The sequence below is a fragment of the Ambystoma mexicanum genome, chromosome 6p, assembly GCF_040938575.1.
Source record: "Ambystoma mexicanum isolate Mex_15411 chromosome 6p, UKY_AmexF1_1, whole genome shotgun sequence".
Taxonomy (NCBI): Eukaryota; Metazoa; Chordata; class Amphibia; order Caudata; family Ambystomatidae; genus Ambystoma; species Ambystoma mexicanum.
The window spans coordinates 830,153,915-830,177,194 of record NC_090935.1 but is presented as its reverse complement, the minus strand read 5'-3'; positions in this window follow the sequence as shown (position 1 = coordinate 830,177,194).

Below are 23,280 nucleotides of genomic sequence, written 5' to 3'. Positions count from 1 at the left end.
TGGGGATCCAGACCTTTGAAAAGGGGAGGAGTGGGGATACTCATCCGTAAAGAACTAGGTTTTGTGAGCTCCAAGATATGGGAGGACATTGAAGGGTGGTATTTACTAGTAGCAGGCACTGTGGGAAAGGTAAACATCACTCTCGCAACTATTTACGCCCCTAACATGGGCCAGACAAAATACTTGACTAAGACAGTTCCTAAAATTATGCTGGAAGCAAACGGACAAGTCCTCCTGGGTGGGGACTTTAATTTATGGGCAGATCCCAAATTGGACAGGTGTTATGCTTGAGCTAAAACATGGCACTGATGCGCAGTGCATTCTGGGGGCACTCAGAGCTATAATGGATATTTATTCCATGCCTCAGTGAAAACTGCACTTGCTTTGCTAAAAGACATGCTTTCAATGTTATTTTGATTCCATGCCTCAGTGAAAAATGCACTTGCTTTGCTAAAAGACATGCTTTTAATGTTATTCGTTGCTGAGCCTGGTATGCAGACTTCAGTCAAGGACATTGTGCTGGGAAAGCTGGTTTTGTTATGTCTTGCTATGAGTTATGGAATTGTTTTCCGTGGTGTTTTAGAAGAGGGAAGCTTTGTTCCTTGGGGGTTACTGTCAGTTGATCCAGCCGGCAACCGACGGTCACTCAGCAATGCGCAAGTTCTAATGCCAGAAGGTTCGAGAAATTTCCACCCCTTTTTGAGGAGGGCATGTATATATGGGAAGCTCTGGAAAGGTCAGGTGGAATAAACACAAAGACCTCAGTCGGAGGGGGGACGCCTTTTTTCAACCTTTCTGTGGGCTGTTGTGCTCTCTGCCTGGCTGTTACCGGGGTCTTCCAGCCACTTCTGGCGAGATGAGGGATTCAGTTACGCCCATGGTGATGTACTTTCTTCTGAATTCTCTATCTTCTCTGTGATTTATTTCTGTTTTATCACTTGTTGCTTCTTAGCTATGAATAAATAGCCGTATAAATGATTATTATTTTGCTAAATGCTTATCTGTTTGTGAGTTATTGCTCCGTCTACCTGCGTTCAGAGTATTCTCTGCAAATGTACTGGTGATAAATAATTGTCCGTGCACTCTTGGCAAGCAATAAAACATGAAATCGGAAAAAGGGAGGGTGAGGGATCCCACTGAAGGAGGGCATGTGGAAGTTACGGCATGTTCGATATTTATGATCTTAAAGACATATGGCGGTATCACCACCCAAAGAAGCAAGGGTATACCTTCTACTCCACCCCCCATGACACCTTTACTAGGATTGACTATATATACTTAACTGGTGAAATATGTAACACCACCAAAAGGTCTGCTATTATACCAATTGCCTGGTCAGATCATGACATGGTCACAGCCGACATTGATTGGGAGATGTTATCCAGGAAAGGGGGTAGGTGGCGATGTAATGAATCACTTTGGAAGGACCCAGTCTTCAAAACAGAGATGTAAACTGAGATTACTGAATATATAAAGACAAACAACAAAGGAGAAGTTCCAAAGCTAATGGTATGGGAAGCAGGAAAGGTGACCTGGTGAGGAGTCCTGATCAGATAGTGTGCTAGGAAGAAAAGAGAAAGACACCTGATCAGAAATAAACTTAGGAAGGAAATCTATCTACTCGATAAGGAGGCAAGGGAAGATGAATCAGGGAAGGTAGATAAGATGGTGGAGGCAAAAAAAAAGAGGGAAGAGCTTCTCCTTCTAGAACACGGGATGATCGCTCGTAAATTACAGCTTCTGAGACAGAAGTTCTATGAGAAAGGGGATAAGGCTGATTCTCTCTTAGCAGCCAGGTTACATGCAAAACAGACAGAGCGGAAGGTCCAAGAAATACAGAATCAGGACACCCAACACATCGTTACCAACACGGATATCCCTGAGGCCTTCGCCACTTTTTATGAGTCCCTATAAATCTGAAACCCACCTTGAAGAATCAGACACTGATCAGTATGTATCCTAAATAAAGATCCCAGAAATAACATACAGGCGTTAGAAGGTCCGATATCGGAAGAAGTCCAAAGTGCGGTCAGGAGACTGTCATTGGGCAAATCTCCTGGTGAAGACGGCATCTCCGTGGGATTCTATGAAGCCTTCCTCTCCCCCCTCCTTCCTTTTATGGTAGAACTATTTAACGAGATCCTGGACACTGGAAGAGCCCCAGATTCCTTTGTCCGGGCTCTGGTCTCAGAGATCCCCAAAGAAGGCCGGGACCCCAAACAATGCGGCTCGTACCGTCCAATATCCCTATTGAATTTACATGCCAAAATATATACCCGAATCCTGGCTGCCCGACTAGAGATATATATGCCACGTTTAATACCTCCGGACCAGGTTGGCTTCATACTTGGCAGACAAGGTGCTGATACCATGAGGAAGACTCTACACTTAATCAATGAATCTAAAAACATGAAAAATGACCCAGCTCTCCTCCAGGAGATGCAGAGAAAGCCTTTGATGGGGTGGAATTGGGGCTTCCTGAAGGCGGTCCTCCGCAAGGTGGAAATAGCTCTGAAACTTAGAGGAGGGATCCAGGCAGTGTATACATCACCCGAGGCCTCTGTCTTCGTCAACAGCGAATATTCATGTGGGTTCGAGCTAGGTAGAGGAATGAGACAGGGATGCCCTCTCTCAGAGATTCTCTTTGCCCTCTCTGTAGAGCCCCTAGCCCAGAAACTAAAAGAAGATCCTCAGGTCAAAGGGGCCCATGGAGTATAAAGTCGCCCTATATGCAGATGATCTCATATTGCATGTCTCGAACCCTATGTCCTCGATCCCCAGAGCGATTCAGCTGATCAAAGAATATTGCACCCTCTCGGGTTTAAAAATCAATGAGGCCAAATCAATTCTGTTTCCCAATGCATGAAACCACACCAGCAGACGTAGATAGACTCTCCCCTTTGGGTCTTATCCTTGAAAATGTTAAGTTTAAGTAAATAGGTATAAAGGTCACTAGAGATATAACTAAACTATAGGAGGCTAACTTCCCGCCCCTCCTTCAAAAATTTGCTTCCTTTATCCCTTGCAGATGCTCCCCATAACGATACCAAATACATTTTTTGAAGAAGCCAAGAGGGTTATAGTAAAGTTCCTGTGGGATGACAAGAGAGCAAGGGTGGCCTACGATACCTTGATATTACCCAAAGATAAGGGAGGGGTGGGACTACCGGATTTGAAAAAATATTATGAAGCAGCCCAACTTCGAATTCTGATCCCCCAACTACGGAATAGTAAAGAACCCCAATGGGTGACAATGGATAATCACTATCTGTCACCGGGGACAGTCTCGGAGTGGCTATGGATCCCGAGAACTAAATTAATACGGAGACTAAGAGACCACCCTATATTGGGAATCATTTGGGAGATTTGGAGATTTGGAGGGCAAGGAGAGAAATGGTGGTAATAACCTCATGGCCACCCCCCATAAGCGGTACATGGGCCCCTGGCATTAGAGAAAATATTCCAAATCTAGACAGATTCCAGACCTGGTTCGAAGCAGGCCTGGAGAGAGCAGGTCAACTATGGAAACAGGGGTCCTTCATTACAATTGTTGAGCTTGGTGAGAACTTAGGGCTGGGCCCCATCCCTGTCTTCCATTTCCTACAGATCAAGGGAGTTATGACAAGGGCCGAATGGAAAAATAAAGTTGACAGAGAACTCACCCCCTTAGAACAGAAATGAAGGGCTTAATATCCGCTATGTATAGGGAACTGGTCGAGGTGGGAGGGGGCTCTACATCACAATTAAGGAACAGATGGGGGAGGGATTTTGGGTATGAAATAGACCCAAGCATGTGGGACAAGATGTGTAGAGTGGTGCCCTAAACCTCAATAGCCTGCCAATACAAGCTTCATGCAATAAAACTATTGCACAGATGGCATTACGACCCCCTCAGACTCTCTAGAATGTTTCAGTTTCTAAGCCCATTGTGTTGGCATAAGTGTGGAGAAATAGCAGACTATTGGCACTTGTGGTGGAGCTGCCCTAAAAATGTATTGGTGCAAGATTTTGGGATGGATCAAGGATCTCGATGGAGTCGCTAGGACTGCAGACCCCTTCTCAGTTCTTTTTGGGTTCGAGCAAGGGTAAGACGAAAGAGAGAAAATCAAGGGACTAGCAGCCCACCTACTATTAGCAGCCTGCGCTGCTTTAGTCATGAAATGAAAGTCTGAGCAAACCCCGAGTAAAAGCGAATGGGTGAAAGTTGCATCAAACATATATGTCATGGAAAAGATAACTGCAACACTGCATGGAAAATTGACCCAATGCAACATTATGTGGGGAGACTTTGTAAGCAAATATATGCCGGAGACCACCCAATAAAAGGTAATCAGCTTTCAGAAAACCACACGCCTCCCCCTGGGGAGCATACCCCACCCTGATATGCTGCGAAAAACAAAGAATGAGACCCAGAGCACCCCATACTTTTGATGACAAATGTCAGTGTACAGACTAGATGTGTCATAACGAAGACCTGACAATGCTCTACTCTCTATTCCATGACCATATATATATATATAAGTTCATGATTGCTTACAGACGGCAATAGAACTTTGGGTGGAAGGGGGTGGGAGGGAGGAGGAAGGGATAGTTTCCCATTTTCTTCTAATTTTTTCTTTTGTTGATTAAAGTATAGGTTCTTTTCCCAAGTGTTTAACTTGGGAATGAAAATGTTACTGATAGATACGGTTTGTTTGGCTGTACAATTTTTGACCATTGTTTTGTAAATGTATCCATATATAACTTTGAAAATCTTAATAAACTTGAATTTAAAAAAATGCTTTTGATCATGTTAGCTGGAACTTCATGTTCCACTACCTTCAATGGCACATCTGCAGCCAAAAATTTATCTCCTTAGTCAAACTTCTCTACTCATGCCCTATATCATCCATCTTTATCAATGGTCTAACTTCCTCCTTCTTTCCTCTCTTAATAGACACACGACAGGGCTGTCCCTTTTCCCCTATTCTTTACATTCTATCATTAGAACCTCTATTAGAATCTATTAGATGTAACAGAAATATTCCAGTTATCCCAGCTGGTTCATCGCATTTTAAAATTGCAGCATATGCTGATGACATCCTTATTTTCATTAAAAATCCCAAACTCCATATTACCCACCTACAATATTCCCTTCATCAATTCAGTGCAGTTTCTGGTTCTAAACTTAATAAAGAAAAGTCTGAAATGTTACCCCTTGACCCCTTCTGTCATAAACATGAATTGGAGCCCTACGGTTTAAAATGGTGTAATGAATCCATTAATTATCTCGGTATTCGTTTTACGTCCATGATTCATAATACTATTAAACTTAAAAAGCGCATTTTGTTAGACAAACTTAAAGATCTCACTTCCAAATGGTCTCCCCTTTATCTTTCATGGTGGGGCAGGCTTGGTACTATCAAAATGATGCTCTCTCCCCGATTATCCTTTATTACCTTCAGCTCCTCCCTGTTCCTCTGCCTCTCTCCTTTTTCAAACCAATTTACTCTATTCTGCTGGATTTCCTCTGGAGCTCTGGCAAATGTACAAGAATAGCTATGGCTAAATAATTAGCTCCTTATGATAAGGGGGGCTCAAGTTTCCAGATTTCAAACTATATCACTCTGCTTTCCTCCTTAAACAATCCTGTTGTTGGTTTAATTCCCCTCATTTATCAGATACTGCCTCTTGGCTTCAACTAGAGAAAAATGTATTAATATTAAAGCCTCTGTGGCTGGCCTCAAGGTCTTTCTGTTTCCACACAATAAAACTCCTAACAATAACCTTTCCCCCCTGCTTTGGCATAATAAAATCAATGTCATTAATAATAGAATATTGAACCGGAAATCTTGGTTAAAAAAGGTATTAGATTCATACAACAAATCATTAATGGCCCTGATATTCTTCCTTTTCAGCATCTCAGGCACTCATATTCTATCCCTAATACTGAATTTAACTTTTACAATAAGCTTATCAACTCCTGTCTAGATGCTCTTCAACACTTTTCTAATAACATCCTATGTCCAGATGTTTTAGGCTGTGGCAACTAACCACCTCATCCGACCTCAAGGCTTCAATATTCTATAAAGCCCTTAACACGAAATCTATTGTTCAACCAGTGTGTTTGTTATGGGAAATGGACTTACTCGATGATCGTACTTGGTCTTGGATATTCTCCAAAATCAGAAATATTTCAACAGCAGCCAACATCACACAGAACCTTCTTTTTTTTAATTCATAGGGCATTTATTACCCCTGTTAAACTTTCCAAATCTAAAAACGGATTAAGCAACAGTTGTTGGACCTGCGATTATGCCCCGGCTTTCTATGAACGTATGTTTTTTAGCTGTCCTTTTGTTTTTACGTTCTGGCAAAATGTTTTGAAATTCCTTAAACACATATTATTTATCAATGTTCCACTATCTTTTTTTAATATTGTCTTAGGCATCCTTGCCTTTGAAGGCCAAAATGAGTTTGTTTCAGGGAAACTATATGATCTGTTCATAACTATTGCTTTAAAACTTATAACGGCAAATTGGAAAAACTCAAGCGGATTGTGTATAAGAGGTTGGTGCAACAATATTTGCAATATACAAAATCTGCAACAATGCATGGCTAATTCACAAAATTCCTTTCAACAGCACAATACCAAATGGTAATTTTTTATCCACTATTTGAACTATTTCAATGTCACATCACATGGCACATAAAAATGTCTCATTGTACCTGCCATTTTCACTAATTTCAACAGTTTTATTTCCTAAAGCATTAAAAATCTTTATTTGTGCTTAATTTCCCCCTCGACTCCTCCATCCTCCCCTTCCTAACCTCTGATCCCCCGTGTGTCTCCTTTGTCTGTCCCCCCATTTCTGTCTTTCTTTTTTGTTAAAAATCAGCTGTTCTAACAATGCAGACCTCATTGAATATGATATATGCCTTTATTCTCTTTCAAGTGTGTTTATAGTAATTCATTTATCATTAGTTCCTGTCTTACCCGCTTTTAGTTGCTGATTTTAGGCTAATATCACCTTGTATCTGATTTGATCTCTGCATTGTTGTATTGTTATCTTGTTTTACTAATTTCAATAAATATTATTAAACAAAAAAAAATCCGTAGCAGAAATAGTCGCAAGGACCTCACATAGGTCATTCATCATTAATATTGGCTGCCTTTTAAGCCCAGATGTACATTGGAAGTGGCTGCCCTAGTCTTGAAATGCCTTCATAACTCTGCCCCCAACTATGTATCTCCTCAATTCAATTTCAGTAAACCTTCTCAAACTTGAATCTCCTTTTCATTGACTCTGGCCACTTTCCCAGATTCAACTTAATGTCCACTTGGGAACGACCTTAGAACTTCATCATCTGCTGACATTTAAATGAGATGTCTAACTTTTCGTTTTTTGAAAGTGCTTTTCTTCCTGAATCTCATGTCTGCACCACCTCTGGGTTACTATTATGCACTCGCATGACAACGAATTTTAGAACTACACAAATACTCATGAGCAGACCATAACGTAACACTACGGAGTATAATATCCATGTAAAACATGATCTGCTTTGAATCCCTGCATCCCTAGACTCTGCCTCTAATGTGTAAAGCACCTGAGTATCTTCATGAGAGCTTTCCATTGACCTCTCTCATGCTATTTTATAGATTGGGACTTTCAAACAGGGAGAGTGCAGTGTTTAACAAATGAATGAATCACGTTAGTGAACTCAGATCATCCTTAGTGAATGTCTTTGAGGAATATATTCTTGAGGACGTGGAGTGGGGAAAGGGGATAGATTTACTTGTTTGGGCAAATAATATTTCTAATTGTTTTCTTTGAAGAGACTTAGACAGACAAATAGCATTTGAACCTGAGCAATCTTTGGGGGAATGGATAGCGGATTTGACCATTCTCCTTGCCAGCAGTGTTTGATGCATTTATTGCTAGATTTTCCGATGGGGGGCAAATCCTGCATGTCCCCTCCCATGCCCCCCACAGGACCCAAGCCCCCACTAGCCTAGAAATCCTTCCGAATTGTTCCTGTACCCGCCCCCTAAAAAAACTGCAACAAAAATGGGTATTCACCAGATAAAACCCTCGCGGAAATGAACTCTGACAGGGTGGTGTTGAATGCTTGATCGTATTCTTTAATGAGAGAACCCCCCACCTCAAATCTCTTGTAGTGAACCATGGATCCACCTTTCAGCAGTAGAAATAGTAACCATATAAGCAATACATAAATGCAAAAACAGCAAAGTGGGCAGAGTAGTCAAACGTATGAAGGAAATGGAAGTGCAAATGGTAAAACGTGTTGACCAAGCATGTTTCAATGGGATTTTGCTAAATCTAATCCCAATATTCTACATACTACAGTAGTATTCGCATTATGACTCATTGGATGGAATGTTAGATGTACTCCATTAGTGTGCAGAGGGACCATGCTTTCAACGAGCTACTCTGCCATGAAAATAGTGTCTTATGGTGCCAGCCATTTTGTAGATGCGAATGCAGCTGTGTAAGTTATGGAAGGAGTTGTCAAATGTTGCTTTTAGGAGCTTGTCTTGCTTTCGTGCTGCTTTGGACAATAAAGTGTATTTGTTTCCACTTTCCTGCTGCATTGCATGGTTTTGATGCTCATTGTTATGTATGATGCTTGATCCATTGTTCTTTTACTTCTCAATGTTAGTGTGGTCAAATAATATAATAATGAGGGTCCCACTCCAAATTAATGAGCTGCTCCACAATGCAGATAGTGGCTTTCATTGGCCTATTGCATCTTGGAGAGCAGTGCTTCATATAGTATGTCTCTGGAGGATAGCTCAGGGGCAATGTGCTCGCAAGACAACATGGAGCAACACAGGTTCGATCTCCGGGTCCACGCTTAGAAACCTCTGGGTTTTAAGCCCATTATAAATAACCAATTATAATTATAAATCCAAAAATAAGATGCAGGCATACAAAACGTCAATGGAAAGACACAAGCAGAAGGCACACACCCTTGGCTGTGATTGTGGACGTGGGGAACGTGCAGACAGAAGGTGGAAGGCCACATGTTGGTGGGAAATTGGAACAGGGACACTCAGGGGAGTTTTGGTCATGGTGTACTAGAGATGCATGGGCTATAAGGGGGCAGTGGCACAATCGTCAAAATCAGGAAGTCCAGTCCCTATGGGAAAAGTCATTGACAGACTGACTCACCTGTGTTCTGATAGGAAATGCACAATGGATGTCTCGTTTGCCCATGGAAGACCACAGCCCTCAGGCTTGAAGTTCAGACGGTGTTATTCTGCCCGCAGAAACACCTTGCTCCATAGTTTCAATTATTCCTTCTCGGAATACCCTGTCAGCTTGCTCATAATGGTTCTATTTATTATGCAATTCCTTGGGCCTCATTACGAAAATCCCACTAAAAACGGGCTCATTACCGGCATGGAGGAAGTAGCGGGTCCGTGCTCGTTTGATTAAAGGCCCACCAGCCCCTCGATAGAAGCATCACGGGACCCGCCGATACTGCCTGCGCCTAGGAGCCACCCCTCAATACTGACCCGGTAATAACATCATGTAAATACTGTGCTCGTAATACCAGACCCATAAGTAACGTCATTGTGTCGGAACGGGAAATGCTCCGGCGGCCATCTTTAAAAACACAATCCATTGCAATCCTGCCAATCCACCAGTGCTGCATAGGAGAGACCAGGGCCATTGAATAGAACATGTCCAAGGCTACCCGAAAAACCAACCCCCGCCGCCTGCGCAAGAAACGCTTCTCAGATGAGGAATTGAATATGTTAGCAGATACCCTTGCTGCCCATGCCGATGAGGTCTTCACCCATAACCTCAAAAGGCAGGTGCAGCTGAGGAAGAAGGAGATATGGGAGGAGGTAGCACGCAAGGTGTCTGCAGTTGGCACCACCCCACGCACAGTCAAAGACTGCAAAAACGATGGGACGACCTCCGCCTCAGGGTCCGGAACATCCTGGCCTGCAATCATCGGGAGGCCATGGCCACAGGTGAGGGTGCCCACTCCCCGGTCAAACTCATGCGCTGGGAGGAAACATGCAGCACAACCATCCAGATAGATTCCATAGAGGGCTTCGGGGAAATGGAGACGGGTGCCGCAACATCTGGAGATGGAGGTGAGTGACCCTTCAAACCCCAGTAGGGCAAACCATGACGTAGCACAAGTGTTGTGGAATATAGCCTAGGCAAGGCAATGCATGGCCCATCATACACACATTAACATATCCATGTCCAGATAGAGGCAAAAACCCTGCCACACTGAAATGCATGCTGTGTGCCAATCCCATTACCAACATACACCCAACACACAGGGACCATTCCCATGTCATACATCACACAAACCCTGATACAACGGCATACCACCTGGCATGCATAATTGCCGAATTGAGATGTCACGGCTGATGCCAGTATGCCCCCCCTTCAAACTACCCTGTGTGACACACCTGCAAGATATCAATGCATGAGAAATGAAAAACTCCACAACACCATCTCATGCATCTTGCATGTGACACCATCACTGATGCCCTGCATCTCTTCTTCTCTCCCAGGCACCGATGGAGAAGATGACAGTCAGGACCCAGCAACAAGGCCAACCATGTCCCGTGCCAAACCAAATGGCACTGGCCAAACCACCTTCGGGGCAGCATCGCGGCCCACAGTTCAAGCCAGGGTGAGTGCACAGGCCATGCCGGCACAAGAGGTTCCCACAGTAGCGGATGAGACTGCAACCACAGAGCTGCCAACAACAGTGGAAGGGGAGGCCAGTGGCATGCATTCCGCTGCCACAAGTTCAGTGGGTGAGGCAGCAGCCACTGCCCCACTCAGTGACGTGGACATAGGAGCGGAGGAGTACGTGGACCAAGAAGGTAAATCCATGTGGCATGTCCACACACCCCAAGCCCCCCGCCCCGAACTTAGTACCACCCCGGAGGCCAGCCCTGCAATGGCACGCCCTGCAGCGGCACTCTCAACCTCTGCTGCTCCCACTGACTTGGAGGCACGGCTGTCAAGGGTGGAGGCAAGGCAAGACACCATGATTGACCTTGTGCGCCAATATGTGGCTGACGGGGAGGAGACAAGGCGAGAGATCCATCAGGCCATTGCTGGGAACACTGCCGCAATCAATGCCTATGCTGTAATGATCTGTGACAGTTTGGGGGCGGTCACGCAGGTCCTGACCGGCATACTGCAACACATGCAGCAACAACAACCTGCGCCAGCCGTGCCAATCCCAATGGCATCCACCCCATCCTCCACATCCGCATCCTCCGCACCCTCCAGCCCTGTGCGACTGACAAGGCAGAGTGGAAGGAAGACAGAAATGCTGCCCTCAGACAAAAAGAAAGGCTGCAAATAGTATGGGATGACAATGGGTGTGGGGGAGGTGGTGTTGGTGTTGTATAGGGGATTAAGGGGGTGTTCATTGGGGGTATGGGGAGTTCATTGGGGGGTATGGGGAGTTCATTGGGGGTATGGGGAGTTTGGGTGTGTTGGGGGGACGGGGGAGGGGGAGGGCATGTGAGTGGATTTCGAGTGTATTAATTTTATTCATGACAGTGCACAGTGCCCAACTCCCTACATACCCTGTGTGCATGTCCACATGGACCCAATGCTCATTGTAGCACTGACACATATCCATCAACGTCCCTGTGGGTCAGAAGTATTCGTCAATCAGTGACCCACGTACAGTCCGGCCATCTTGTGCATCACGTACTGGCAGGGGTGCTGTTTCTCCTCCATTATCATCCTCATCATCCTCACCCGGTGCATGCATGTCAATGTCAGGTGGCAGTGGTACATTTCTCCGGATGCACATGTTGTGCAGCATGACACACACAATGGTGATCTTCGCCACCTTCTGACGCCCATAAAGGAGTGCTCCACGAGAGCTGCTTAAGCAGTGGAACCGTGCCTTCAACAGGCCAAAGGTCTGCTCAATCACAACACGGGTATGAACCTGATTGTACTCCTCTTCGTGCTTGTTCCGCAGGTTCCACACAGGGGTAAGTAGTCACGGCTTCAAGGGATAGCCTCCATCACCTGTATGGGAGCACAAAGAGGTCTGTGTGAGTCATTCTGCGCTGCCACCTTGAGGATTTACCGCCATGCCCGCAGCTATTTGGTGTTGACATGCACATGTCTCGGTACGTATGCACACAGATTGATTGGATGCATTGTGTACTGCAATATGCTCTGTTAGTGTGGATTGCATTGTACAGATGATGCAGGGTGTACACTTGCATGCTGGTGCGGATGTACTGTGGATGCGGAACGATGTCTTGCCTCCCATTATTGCAGTCTATGCTACTCTGTGCCTAATCACACTAGCGACATTGGCACAGTTGTTATCATATTTAGTCAAGCTTCGCTTGACATACCCATGGTGGCCTGGTTGTGCGTCTTGCATGTTGTCATTGATGTACGGCATTGAACTAATGTATGGAATTGATGTGTCATGTTCGGGTTGGGAGGATCAGGTCAGACGTGTTTCGCTCTGAGTGCATTGTCCACTCACCGTCCATTCCCACCCAGGTGGAGTATGCATTCCCCCCATTCCCATTCAGGTGGAGTATGCATTGCCCCCCCATTCCCACCAAGGTGGAGAATGCACCCCCCATTCCCACCCAGGTGGAGTATGCATTCCCCATCTCACCACCCCGATGCACTGCACAGGCAGGCAACTTACTGAGCAGCCAGGCACGTTGTCCAGCATGTCGCTCCATGTGACGGGGTAGCGTGGAGTTACGCAGCACCATGGCATCATGTGTTGATCCGGGATATCGGGCACAACAATGTGTGATGATCTTGCTGGAGTCACATACCATCTGCACATTGATGGAGTGGTATTGCTTGCGATTGCAGTACACCGCCTCTATTGCATGAGGGACTACCATTTCTACATGGGTGCAGTCGAGGGCACCGATGCAATTGGGCATGCCTGCCAGTGCATGGAAGCCTACTTTGGTGTCGGCAAGCTCCTGGGCAGTCCGTGGTAGGGATATGTGGGTCCTAGCGTGCTTCAAGAGGGTTTCCAGCACTTGGGTCACCATGCATGAAAAGAGTGGTTGTGGTATACCATGCAGCTGGCCCACTGTGTGCTGGTAGGTGCCTGTGGCCAGGAAGTGGGGCACAGACACCACCTTTAGTAGCGGGGGGATGGCAGTGCGTATTTCAATGAGGCTGACGGCGTCGTCATGTATCATGTTCACAATGGTGGTGATGGTGTCCCGGTCCAACCGTTACAGGGTGTGGATTTGCTCAGGGGATAGATTGAATGGACTGGTTCTTATGCGAGGGATTGGTGGCTGCCTACGAGGCACCACTGGCTGCACTGGTGGTAATTGCTGGGCCTGTCTCCCCCTCCTTCTCCCCCTGCATCTCCTCTGTGCTGCCTGTTGTTGTGGCTGTAGTTGTTGTTGTTGTTGCTGTTGTTGCTGTAGTTGTAGCAGTACAAGCATGTCCTCCAGCCCCATGATTGCAACTGCTAGTGGTATCATTTTGGTATGGGAAGGGGTGTGGTGTGTGGTTGTGCTCCTTTTCTACTGGGACAGGCTCCATTGACTCCACCTGTGGTGACTGTGTGCACCTGTGGCAGTTGCCTTCACTGCAGGTTGCTATTTACAGGTGGTCCATGATGCCTGTATAGCCGCTGTTGTGCAGGCCCTAATTACTGCCTTCGGGATGCCAGTAAGTGCATGCCCGCGTAACTTGTGATGTCCTCCTATTACCGGCATCCCGGTATTTACGCCGCGAAGGGGCGCGTGTACGCGTGCATGCCAGTATGAAGAGGCACGGTATGGGCAGTGGCGGTATTGGCGGGTTGTCGGGTCGTAATGGCCCTGACCCGTTAACAATGCTGTTACTACATTTCCGCCTTCCTATTTTCATTACCTCCATACTTGTAATGAGGCCCCTTGTGTGTAACAATATTTGATGTAACGTAACCCTAAATTACAATTCGTGTTTGCATTACATCATAAGAAAATATATTACTTACAGAGGAGCATTTTTTACAGCAGTGTCGTTGTTCCCATGAAGCGTTGCAAAGTGGCTGGAGGGAGGTGGATAGAGTTTAGCGAAAGGAGCTTGTGATAGTTCCTGTCATGACGAAAGCAGCTGTGTCAAATCCGAGCAACATGGAGCCAGGGGCATGTCAGTGATAGCTGGCAGAAATATGGAGCAGACATAACATGTGTTTGCCAGAGAAATAAGTCCACAATCTAAAAATAGAGCATGCCACTCTGATTAAGTGGACGCATTGGGAAATCTCACCAATGGGAAATGAGCAATAGAACGATTGGGCTGTTCAATGTGCCTTGCCTAAGAAGTCTAGAGGATATGACGTATTTCTACTCTAGTGGCTTTATAAATAATCTGGCCCTCAAAATTTGCAAAGCTGGACCTATCGGCTTTTCCAATTGTTGTATTTATTTTTACCATGGCAACCTAACTATTGATTCATTTTCATTATGAGGCATCCGAAGACGTCTTATTTTAGGAAAAAAGGAATCGTATATTTATATGACGTGTGTAAGACGTTTGCTCAAAATTGTATTACAAATTGGTGAGTGATAAGTTGTTGAACTGCCCAAGTGCATTAGCGAAGCCTCTCATTTGCAGGCGCCTTTCTGCTGTGCTGAAAAACTGCAACGTTGCAGCAATTTGAACTACCGTGCGACGGACTCTAGGGTTACAGGCCATTTACGAGAGACATTTGGACCAGGAGTGGATTTATAAAGGCACAGTAATGGCCCTAATGGACTGTTACCTGCTGCTTCAAAATCCTCCCAGGGCACTATACCAGATATTCCATTTCAGATAACACACTTGGCACAGGAGAAGGATGATTGTGCTGCCAGAAGCCTGTCAACCCTGCTCATCTCTGTGATTTAGCCAAAGCATTATGAAAAATCAATCATGGCCCAAGTCCTCCAGATAGCAGACTTTCACGAACCCGCTTGACGTGAGCATTTTAGTCATTTTTATACGAGATCATATTTCTTTGGTTATGAAATCTAGAGGGGAAGCAACAGGTAATGTCATTGCCATACGAAAGATTTAACTACCTATGAAATGTAGAATCATTGTTTTCCAATCTTGTCTAGTCTGAAACCTGTGTACACATGTCCAGTAACCATTTAATAGAACGTGTCCCCACCGTTAGGAGCTACATGCTTTGAAAGCAAGATCTGATGACTGCAACACTATAAACATAGCTAATAAATCGTTATGCTGACAAAACGATTGGTTTGAGCAGGGACAGGGCCTGCCTGGGGCCTGAAACCAAACAATATAAATACAGAAAGGGCATTAGACGGTCGCACCTTAGGGCCAGGGTTCGACTGAGAACAAATACATTGGTTCAGGGACCAGATAGAGGGTCAATATTCATACATTTCAGTTGGTAACTTTTCACACAAAGTGGTACTAAGCTCTTTTGAGGTATGGAGGGTGGTAGTTGTGTGAAATGGTGCATTTTAAAGTACATTAGCATTGGCATTGATTAAAGCTACCAGCTGCATATTGAACCAAGACACTAAAGGGACAGACATTGACACGGAAATCTGTTCCCAGCTGGCCCGTCCACTGGCCATTCGAGCAACTGCCCTATGCGCCTGTCCATGCCTGCTGAAGGCCACAAAAAATTCCTGTTACTGAGTATGGAATTTGATGGAATGTGATGGGTTCGTTTCTCAGAAAATTAAGAGCTGTGGAACGGCACCAATTGGGATAACCACATGTGATCCAGTCACAGAACAAATTACGATCAAAGTCAGTACGAAGTAAGGGTAAGGGTAACAATTTAGACACCTTATGAGATGATCATAAATTAGGGAAAGGGAAACATGTGTGCACACTCTCACATTGATGGTGGAGACCACGCTGCACAGACCAGTAGGATAAGCTTCTACTGTGGCAAAGGTCTAGGTTGGCTATGGTATAGTCAGCTCTTCATTTCACAAGCATTTTTGGGAACTATTGCGTCCAACTAAAGGACAATCTTGGATAACTGTGTGGAGATTGACGCCAGCTTCATACCCATGTCATAGAGGCCAGCGTATAGGAAGGACACCATTTCCTTGCCTGACTATGTCTAAACAGTTGAGTTTGCAAGACAGCAGATTTGAAGTAGAGGCTTGACAGTGTCGTACAGAGAAATGACTGTGGGATCTTGAATTTGTGAGAAGGAGAACCTGGAGACCATGCTGAACAGACTTGTAGAGTAGCTTCAGCCTGTGGACAATGTCTGTTTTCCTACTGTATAAAGGCAGCCATGGGTTGGAGTAAAGATGAATGTTGCACTGTTGACACATCTGTTTGCAAGTAACATGTTCTGAGATGCAGACCACAATGGGGTGTTATATACCATATAGAGTTTGTGTGTAGCATCAGGGTCATACATACTACTCAGATTACACCATCCAGGTTCCAGTAGTTCACTTGAATGGACATGTTAACACAGCGCGTTATTTTGAAAAAATATGACAGGGCCCAAATTGTTTATCAGAATGCTGTTGGTACATTGCATGATGCAGTCACCACCCGTGGTCCAGAGGTGTGAGGGCAATACTCTACACTAACAGTTGCCCTGGAACTATGTGGCTAGCTCATACTGTGCTGGACCTTGATATACCATATTAATATGGTTCCAAAACATAAGATTTGAAGGTGTTTTGAACTTTATTGTTTGCCCATGGGCACAAGACCGTCAAGGGAATGCTTAATTGGGAGATGCAAATGGTTTGGCCATCGAGAGTCTACTAACTGAAATTCCTCCAATGTTGTAGTTTAACCAGACCTTCTGGTTATTGGTTCTGGGTAAGAACTACCCCAACATAAGACAGGAGCTAAGAGCATCTCTCTGACTATCTCTATTCGTTTTCCCCTTATGGAACAAACTATGAAACGAGTCTATTGTATAGCAAAGCAGACCGCCCTTATGAAGGATTTAACAGACAATATCTAAAGTAAGGGGAAATTATTTTCTGATTTAAATGTTGATTGGTTCATAGTAAAGAGTTTGCTAACATCATCAAGAGAGTGGCTTTTTTATCTTTCAGTGCAGGGTCAGTCCAACCGAATTGAATGGCATGAACCAGTAAGGGTGATCGATCAACAGAAAAAGAAAAGTGTAACTTGAATAGACATTTCACCCTTGTCCTGATCAGAGCTGCCATTTCAGATAGAGTCGAAACCAGTTGACATACCAGAGCCATCCTCATTTCAGGTGATGCCCAGCTTTGAAAAAAAGGTTTAAAGTGAAGTGTTTTTTTACATGGCAGATAGCATCTGCACTTCATTAAAATATTAAAATAATAAAGGGATTCCGCGTAAGACTAATTTTGTTTAACTTTTGTTTATTGGTTGATCACTCATTTTCTAAAAGTGATGTGTGTAATCAATGACCACGCAGGTGAGACTAGTCAGGAGAGCATAATGACTCAAATTAAACTTAAAGTGCCACTAGGGTTCTCCAGGTGCTTTTAGTCAGCATATAACTGCACCGACCTAGACACATCCACCTTCTTGGAGTGCTAGATCAAGCATTTCTCTCACTCTCCTAGAAGTCACATAGTCTATGGAAAGTCTCTTCTTTTTGTATTACGCATTTCACATCGAATGAAGACACATGCAACTTCGGAAGGCACATTTTGTGGTAGAAGTGCCATAAATTGAGCAAATGTACTTGGGAAATACAATGTTCTGACAACCAAAAAGGATGACTGTTTTCTACTGCAGCATTTGGTAACCTAAAAATCATGGCATTGGCAGGTTTTTAAATTCGGTTTCGTAAGGTGTGAGGGAGTGAGGTTCCTCCGATTGAAACTGGCATGTCAAAAAACATACTGCATAAAATGCTTTCATTTTTGGAAACTAAGCCCATCTTCTAAGGAGGAATATTTTAGATAAATTCATAATAATCGTGCCGGGCTATGTACAAACGCGGAATGGGTGCAAACAACTTGAGAACTGCAATGTAGTGGTCTGCTATTCATTTATAATATTTGGCTAGTTGACTGAAATAAATGCCTCAGCTGAAATTTCAATATTTTCAGAGACAACAAAACATTCATGGTATTCAAATATTGCTATGAAAGTATTAAAAGTGGCCTAGAAACTAGTTGCATTGACCTTGACAAGAGGGAATCCTCTCGATTTTTGAGGTGTTTGATTTAGGAAAGACTTAGCTCTACAAAGTAGAGTGCATTTCCCTGTGATCGTGCATTGCTTCAAGAGTATCTTAAGCAAGAGGTCCTACACATAAACAAACAAACAAATATAGTGTGGGATCTTCAACTAACACGAGATTTCAGACACTAAGGCGTGAGTGAGGTGGATTCAGGGGCTCAATAGGTAATTGGTACAGAACTAGACACCACACAACACACTTGATTTTTCCCAAAATAACATCTTTTGGTCGAGTGCAAAAGCTCGGTATAGAGTCCTGGTCTACAAGTTCCCAAGTCAGCAATTTAGCCAGAAGACTGCATTTCCCCCTCTCATCTTACTAGCTAATGGTACTGCCTAAATCCCATTGCCGCATATGTACTTTTGCATTCCAGGGGCTGAGCCAAGTCAGTCCTCAGCAAGGCATGCTAGAAAGGCAAGCACTGAATGGTAATTTAAAGCTGGCCTCACTATCGTGTTTTCCTGCAAATTTAGAGCAACCATTCCTGTTAGAGTAGTTTAGAAACTTTGCAAAATGTGCTACGAAAGACAAGTAGGGGTTGGACCGGATGGCAGTGTTTTCTTTAAAAAGTGAAGGGTTTAACTATCCCTTTATGGAGAGTCTCAGTATGGCTACTGAGAGTCAATGCTTTAATGAGCAATAACATTTTAGGCTTGTTATTTTTTTTAAATATTCTTCATTGAAATTTTGCATGAGAACAACAAGGCATCTGAACAATTGCATTTAGTAGTTTGAAAAATATAATTAAGAATACAATTAGACTAGTTGTGAGGAAAATCTAATATAAGCAAGGTAGAAAGGAAGTTAAGCTAGCTCATAGAGACACATTTTGGATACACAAAATAATGCCATGAAACGTGAGAAATGAACATTTAGTGATATGTAACCTACATGGGAGGAAAAGAGTGGCTAACCATTAGACTCACAGGGGGGCAATGAAGAACACAAACCTGACACAATCAAAGAGGGTAGGTAGGGAAGGAGGGCACCTTTGTGATATTCATTCACAGATCAACAGTTATATAAGAAACACATTTTATACATGAATGACATTGATGTAATTGAGGCAAAGGGAAGGCATGAGCAGACATATTATGACAATCTAAGTAGTTAGTAAAAAGGGCCTATTTATTGTTGTATTTACGTATTGCAACGAGGTATGTAGCCATACAATGTTCAATTCTGTGTATATAACAAATGTTGCTCCACCAAATTCTAATTGAAATGTTTTGAAAATCTTTCCAATTGTCAGTAATAAGCTTTATGGCAGTGGCTACAGAAAGGTCATATAAGATAGGAGAAGAATGAAAACCATCCTCTCTTATAGCAATAATGCTATAAAGGAAAACATTAGTAAAGGAGAGAGGGATATCAACCTTAAAGATTAATTTAAGACATTACCAAACCCTTTGCCACAACCTATATACAAAAGGGCAATCATAAAGCATATGCTTATAAGATCCTGGGGTATCTCCACAGGATCAACAATTCCTGTCTGATCCATATCAGGATTTCATCAATTTGAGTGGGGTTGCCTGTCAATCATCTTAACTTCATATTTCTCTCACCTTTTCACGGATAAATTTGTCTCTTGCTGTCTGCCCTCTATGCCCACTATGCCCTCTGTCATTTCTGATCCCACTAAAACTTAAACATATCTTAAAGTCATGCTCTTTGATCACTACGTAACAATGTCACGACCTGAAGATCATCTAGGTTGCAGGAGTCACTGGGCACTAAAGTTACACCTACTAAGAGGGATATTTACAGTTCATAATGTCAGCTGTAGGCATAATAGGCTTTACTAGGTTGCCTTCTACTTTGTTTTACGATAGGAGATATGTTAGGGAAACTATTAAGTGAGACTGAATTAAAAACCATAATGCAATGCTTAAATGTAAACATGCGTTAAGGGGCTGACTTCATAAATCAGGCATTTACCCATCTTCAAACAATGGTTAAGTAGTTAACAACCCTTATTTGATGTACAAAAAAAGTTGATGTAAAGTGGCATAGAACTAATGATGACCCCCCCCAAACACAATCTCGATGGTGGTGATTTCTAGATAGGTAGCAAGCTCTCTAGAAAGACAGGAAGACCAGGGAGGAATACAGAGACCTCAAATAGATATCTATGGCAAACAAACGATCCACCAAAGTAAAGTACTTGTCTTCAGCACTTCTAATATCAGCCAAAATAAGATGCACCCTTTTCCGTAATACAAAACCATGGGGGTCATTAAGACGCTATTGGCGGCATGGCTACCCCCTTACCGTGTACCAGGTCCGATTTCCTTGAATGAGGAATTACCGGCCATGCCAACTTTGGAGGACCCAGTAATTCCTCATTTAAGGAACCCGGACCCAGTACCTCCTCATTCCCATTCGAGCCCTCATAGGGCTCAAGGGGAATGGGGAGGGTGCTAACAACGGGCCTGTTAAAAACGAGACAGTTGTTAGTACCCTGGTCTGCTCGTGGGTCCTGCTAAGGGCGCCTGATAAAACAGAACCCTTAGCGGGTTACTGCGAGCAGACTCGTAATGAGGCGTTAAGGGGTTGACCCCCCCATGTGTCCCAAATGAGGCCTCTGACATATCTTTTTACACCTCACTGATTCTGCGAGGCAAACTAACTGAAACTCTCCACTCTCTACACAGTGTGATTCTAAACACATACTGTACTCTTCCTGTCCAACGTTGTGGCCGTGCACAACATGTCACAATATCCACTGTCCTGCAGAGCCGAGAGTGCACTTAATGTAATTGCAAAGATATGCCAAATTCATGGTGCTATATCACGGGGTGCGGGTCAAACTTATGTATGCATGGGAAGCAATCAACTTCACAGCTTGAAGGCCAAAGGCGTCGCCCAGTGCCTTAACAATTACCTTGGATTGCAGGAGATATTGTTAGAAGTAAACGTAAAATACATAAGATCTATGCAAGTCATATAGTGGAGCTGTGCTCAGAGTTTAGTGGATGTGTGACACTTAGCAATATGAAGGTTCTGATTTGCAAATATAAACACATATGGATAGTAAATTACTTGAACAATGCTTTTGATGTCATTAACAATGTATTTTTTAAATTTTTTTTATTGTTGTTTTGGTCAAGAAATGAATCTGACCTTTCAACATGTAGAAAGAAAAGAAATGACATTAACATTATAAAAGGAACAGAAAATACAATTACGGAACATAAATTAACATAAATCATTTACATGATACATATTCAATTATTTAACATTTTCTATATGTTTTCAATTACATATAGTCCAGATAGAAAATGCTTAATTCATATTAAAACAATGTTTTAGTCATTAAAACTCATTTTGACCAGATGGTTTAAGCAACAGATGATTAAGATATTTTACAACAGCATATCTTATGCATTTGGAACTTCCTACAAATAGCCTTGTCCATAAATCCTCGAGATACAATGCATAGTTGATATCAAATAAGTGTTTGAAATATGACATTCGTAAAGGCAGTAAGAGCTCAAACTCTACTAATAGATGTTTCAAGGTTTCATTGACTTTCGAGCAGAAGCAACATTGATAATTTGCCTTCGAGGTTCTACCCCATTTAATCATTATTTCTTTTGTAAGCCATACATTTAGTCTGAATCTCAGAAAGTCTGAACGTTGAGATAGATTAGGAGATTGAATCAAATATTTCTCAGTTTTCCCAAGGAGTTTGTGACCAAATGGATTTTGACTGAACTTTTCCATTGCCATACATGCTGCTCTTGTTTTAATCCAATCATGTTTCCATAGTTTAGTTTTTACTTTGGTTGGATTTTCAATTAATAGCTCTTGCGTTATGTTAGCACCGTTCAGAATTCTATGAGCAAAATTACGCCATGTTTTTGCAAATTTATCATTGGAATTAAGCAGCTAGCTAGATAACATGCATAACAAACCATTGCTATTTTCCTTCATAATACATTTTCTAAACAATTGACACATTTTCCATTTGTACATTGCATAGATTTAGAGAAGTCCCATTCATATCTAATAACAAACATGGATTCTGACAAAGGTAACATTAATGATTTTTTTTCCAATACAAGCTTTCAAATTTCAACCAGCAGGAGTAGGTTTGACATTTCTTTGTATGTGAACCATAAAGTATGGTAGGTATGTATTTCTGTTTGAAATACACAATTAAAGGGTTGATGGAAAATGTGCAATACTTTTTGCAAATCAGGCTCATTTGAGACAAGGCTGTTTTCTGTTTTATCAAAAGGTGTTCTTTATAGGGTTTATCAGTGATATCATCATTTACAAAGATACCCAAGTATATGTAGGTGTGCACTACCTTTAGAGGGACATTTTGCAAACACCATTTCTTCATTTTTTGTCTGTTTTATTCCCCAAATTGGATGACTTGAGTCTTTGTAAGATTAATGCTGATATTATTTTTACTGGTATATTGTCTAGTATGTCCAGCATGTTACGCAGACCAATCAGTGTTCGAGAGATAAGAATCATGTCATCGGCGTAAAGAAGCCAGTTAATTCTCGACCCTTGTAGCTTGACAGGATCAGTGATTACATTAGAGAACCCATTGCCAATATCCCAAAAGAAAAAATTAAACAATGTGGATGCCAAAAGGCAGCCCTGTTTTAGGCCTCGCACAGTTTGTATCGGTGCGGACAGGAAACCAAGACTGTTTAACCTGATCTGAATGGATGTATTAGAATGAAATGCAGCAATCCATTTTAGTATAAACCAGGGACAATGTATATCTAATAGCTTCCTAAAGAGTAATTCCCTCGGAACAAGATCAAAGGCTGACTTAAAGTCAACAAAAGCAGCATATGTTGGTTTCTTCTGCTGTTTCCCTTGCATAATGATGGCATTCAAGACCGTTAGATTGATGGCCATGCCTAGCCCAGGAATAAAGCCCGTCTGACAGGGATCTCGATGGTTTAAGCTGTCCAGCCATGTATTAAATTATTTTAAGATTAATCGTGCAAACATTTTTCCTGGGCAATCTAACAAAGCAATTGGTCGATATGATGAAGGTTTTGTTCGATCGCCTTTTTTAAATATGGGCAGAATCGCTGATGTCTGCCAAGATGGAGGCAATTT